The following is a 4,804-nucleotide window of genomic DNA, read 5'->3' as shown; positions in this document are numbered from 1 at the left end:
GGGGGGGGGCTTGTCTGCCGCTGGCCACCAGAGTGATGGTCTGAGGGACGCTGGTCAGACGCTCCCAGAAGTGACGCAACCGCCCCAAAGGCTGCGGACCCACGTGGAGACGCCACCCCCAGGGGCGCCCGGACTCGAAGCGACGGAGCCGAGGGAGCCTCGCCTGCTGCTCTCCTCGCGCCCGCGGCTGAGGCGGCGGAGTCCGGCGGGCGCTGCCCTGGTTCCCGTCAGGGACGGGAGGAGAGTCCGGGCCGGGCGGCCTCGGGCCCGGGGCTCACAGGGGCGGCTCGAGCCCCACAGGGGCCCCCTCCGCCGGCGGGCACCGGTCGGGTCGTCGTGGCGACGCGGAGACGCCCGGGACGGGGACTGGGTCGCGCGGGGGCCCAACAGCGCCCGGCAGAGCGTCCTCCCGCGGCCCCTCCCGAGTCTCGGAGCCGCTCCCCGACCCCCGACGTCCAGGCCGGGGACCAGCTCCAGAAGCCCCGGGTCGGGCTCGCCGCCCGTCGTGTCGCGTCCTGGCGGGACCGTCCGCGCCTCCCCGGGCGTCGCTCGCACAGGCTGGGACTGAAGCCGGAGGGCGGCGGGCGCGGGGCTGGGGCCGGGGCTGTGCGGACCTCGGGGGCGGGCGGTGGGGACGCGAGAGGGCCGGCGAGCCCGGCGGGGAGAGGCTGACGGTGCAGATCCCGGGTGCAGCCCGCGCCACGCCCTGAGGCCGCGAGTGGGAGTCGGGATCCGGTCGCTGCGGCGAAGGGGGTGCAGGCGATGGGCGGCCCCGGGGACTTGGCCCCGAGAGGAGTGTCCTAAGAGGCGTCCGCGAAGCTGTGGATGCGCTGCCGGTGTGTTCCTGAGCCCTGCGCCTCACTGTCCCCTTGCCCGAGCCATCGCCAGCCGCCGGCACCACCGGCTCCCGGAGCCCGCCCACGCTGCCTTGGCAGGACCGGTGCTCCTGAGCCAGCTGCCTGGAAGCACGTGGGTCAGCAGAGGAAAAGAACCGGCCAGATTCCCGCGGGGAAGAGGGAGAACCGGATTGAACCCCCAATCCCACGTGGGGCGCATGGAGGACCGGCCAGACGTGCGTCCTGGGCCTGAGTCCTTCCGAGCAAGGCCCCGCTGCGGACCAGAAAGCCTAGCTGTGGCCCAGGTTCCTTCAGAAACTAGGTGTCTGGGAAAGCAGCCCAAAGCCCTGGTGAATCCTTCCGGCGTAAACACTAGCAGGAGATCTAGAGTCAATGAGGCAAGAGAAAGTTGAAAATTCTTTGAAGAGAGTTCAGAGGGTAAGAAGCCCTTATAGGATAAGACGGTGGGGTGGCAGCCTGAATGCAGGCAGCTGGGGGTCATCGATGCCCACAATTCCTTCTGACCCCACAAGCTGCTGCCACCGCCCGTCTCCGGACAGAGCATGTGTAGTAGGTGATGGCGTTACTGCTAAGGTGGATCCTTTCTGCGGCCTCCACGGACAGCCCAGACTGTCCAGGGAGGTGTCTCCCCTCTGGTTCCTCAGGATTTTGCTATCACGCAGACTGTGTAGCCCATGCAAACTCCAGAGAGTTCTCAGCCCTGCAGCTCTTGTCTGCCGAGCCTTGAGGAATCTCACTCTGCACAGGCATAGCTCAGTTTTCCGGCAAACAGCCTGGTGACCCCCACGCACATTTCTGAGGCTACTTCTCTATGCATATCCCAATTTCTGACAGACACAAGAATTCCAGCAGCCTCCACAGATCAGAGCCCTGAGGAAATTGGAAATCCACAGAGTACAACATGAAACCTCAAACCTGTTTAAATGTAGGAAGAACATCTTATTTGAAGCAGGAGAAGCCCCTACTAGAAAGAGACTTCCTTGAGTTAGGACAATTATTTTGTGAGCTGAGTAAGGACAAAAATCTCAAAATGACAGGCTCAGGTCACATATTATATATTAACTCTACTTCAAATAGCATGCGTCCATTTCATGTTGGAGATTTATTTTGCTTTATGGAATTTGCAAGAAAGTGGATTTCCCTGACTTCATCTGAGGAATGGACAAGAGACTATGGGGGAAGGGATTTAACATCTGGGCTGCAAGCCTGACTGGGAGGGACAGTGGAGAAAAGGAGCCCTGGAAAGAAGGGAAATGCAAAAGACCTTTAAGAAGGTTATAGAGGCAGGAGAGTTTTCCTTTTAAGAGCGTGTGTCAGTCCATGTTAGTACACTGACAGAAGGTTAGGATAGAGGACAATAAATGAGTAAAGGGAACATCAAAAACAGCAGAAGTAAATTACGAAGATGTCAATATCATTAGGCGTTAGGGGTATTCAAATCAAAATTACAATGAGAGGCTGGGCACTGTGGCTCATTCCTGTAATCCTAGCACTCTGGGAGGCTAAGGCAGGAGGATCGCTTGAGGTCAGGAGTTCAAGACCAGCCTAAGCAAGAGCGAGACCCTGTCTCTACAAAAAATAGAAAAAATTAGCTGGATGTGGTGGCATGTGCCTGTATTCCCAGCTGCTCAGGAGGCTGAGGCAGGAGGATCACTTGAGCTCAGGAATTGGAGGTTGCAGTGAGCTACATTGTGCCATTGCACTCGAGCCTGCGTGACAGAGTGAGATTCTGTCTCAAAAAATAAAAAATAAAAAAAAATTACAATGAGCTATCACTTTGTATGTGCTAAAATGGCTATAATTTTTTTTTAAATGGAAAATAACATGTGTTGAGGAGGGTGTGGAGAAATTAGAACCCTTATATATTGTTGACAGGAATGTAATATGGTGAAGTTGCTGTGAAAAACAGTTTAGAAGTTCCTCAAAAAATTAACAGAATTGCCATCTAACCCAGCAGTTCTCCTAGCTATACCTTAAAGAATTGAAAGCAGGGACTCAGATACTTGTAAAACAATGTTCATGGCACCATTATTACAGTAGCCAAAATGTGGCAACAACCCAAGTGTCCATGGACAGATGAATGGATAAAAAAATTTCAGTACATCCATAGAAAGGAAGGGTATTCAGCCATAAAAGGAGTGAAACCCTGATATATGCCACAATATGGATGAACCTTGAAAACATTATGCTAAGTGGTATTAGAACCTATTGTTTGGTCCCTGGGAAAGGTAGAGAGACCCAGGACTTCTGAGGGTGGAGTTCATCTGGGGCACGAGGGAGAGAGGGACTCTGCCTCTGGACACAGTGTAACTGTGGCAGAGAGAAAAGCCTCTGAAGGAGGATGCCATTTTTGAGTCAAAGCTTCTGCTACCTGGGCTACCTCTAATTATCTCCCCATGATGTGTCCTCCTGCACGCACACTGAACCATCCTATCTGAGCCTCCAGGTTATGCCAAGGTGTGCACCTGGCTCCATGCTCTAAACCAACTCGGCCCATCATCACAACGGCAGGATGAAGCTGTTCCATCCAAGCCAGGCTATGCCTGCACTGTCATACTTAGTACACGGAGATTGTGTGATTGTTTGCCATGGAAATAAATGAAGATGCAGCCAGTCACTAGCTGTGTACATGCACTTTTACCAGAGGCTCGTTTGTTTTGCTACAACCTCTTCCACTCTATATTAATCATGCCCAATATTTTTGTACCGATTATGGCTCATGCTTCGTTCCCATCGGCTTATGAGTGACACCGTCTGTGGAACTATGGACATCAGGGCATATGGCTCCTTTGGAGAACATGGGAAAAACCTATCCCCAGAAGCATTGGAGTTTGTCTTAACAACTATACCCTCCTCAGGGTGGCTTTGGGTTTCACCAAAAATAGAAGCATCGGGGGCACAAATTAGAACCACAAAGTCCTGTGTTGTTCCCTAGGTCTTGGGCACCAAGGCAAATTCAACCCAAACCAGAACTACTCTGTCATTTTTAACTTTTCCTGCAGAAACCCCCAAAGTTAGGCCCCCCACAAGCTGTGCATTCATTCATAAAAACAGCCCAAATCTGTTTTCCAGTCACCCCACACAGTAGACAAAACACCAAGATTACAGGTAGCTTTAACAATAAGGCCTTTATTAGCGCACAAACTAGAGCAATGTGAGGCAGCAAGTTACTAGTGATGACTTGGAGGCTGGAAAAGTTACCAAGTGTCATGTGAGACCAAGAATTTCCATGAAGGGAAGCCTTCCACATAAGCCTCTAGCAGAACCCCGGCTGGATCCACCTGGCCAAAACTGGGATAGATATATGCTTTTATCAGTTAAAAAGAGTAATGAATTCCCCCTAAAGGCTCAGACTGCTCAAGATTTCCTCCAGGGAATGGGCACAGAAGCTGGCTGTGCCTTAGCACATCAGGGTGACCGATGCCCACTGTGCAAGGTGGTAGAGGGGAGACGGCTTCTACCAGAGAAACTGGCAGTGATTTAACTGTGGCAAAGGTCTCAAGCAGTTTAGAACATGCAGCAGCTCCTGTAAGCCTCACACACACCTGGACCTCATGGGGAATCTCACCTGTCTGGAGATTTACAAGTAGTATAAGGTTCAACTTCAGGCAGATGGCTCCCACACAAAGGCCCTGTAGTTCCATAATACTGAAGAAAGAACTTTCTCAAGTGTGGACTTTCAGGAGCTAAAGAATGCTAGACCTTGGGCTGAAGCCTTTTCCACATTTGCTCTCTTAATGGGGCCTCTCCACAGTGTGAGATTTTCGGTGGAGAATGAGGCCAGAGTGTTGTGTAAAGGATTTCCCACATTTGCCACACTCATAAGGTCTTTCTCCAGTGTGAACCACCTGGTGTTGAATGAGGCCAGACTTTTGGATAAACGATTTTCCACACTGGCCACAGTCATACGGCCTTAATCCAGTGTGAATTTTCTGGTGTTCAACAAG

The sequence above is a fragment of the Propithecus coquereli genome, unplaced genomic scaffold (assembly GCF_000956105.1).
Source record: "Propithecus coquereli isolate 6110/MARCELLA unplaced genomic scaffold, Pcoq_1.0 Scaffold425, whole genome shotgun sequence".
In the NCBI taxonomy this organism is placed as follows: domain Eukaryota; kingdom Metazoa; phylum Chordata; class Mammalia; order Primates; family Indriidae; genus Propithecus; species Propithecus coquereli.
Note: the sequence above shows the minus strand (reverse complement) of the source record.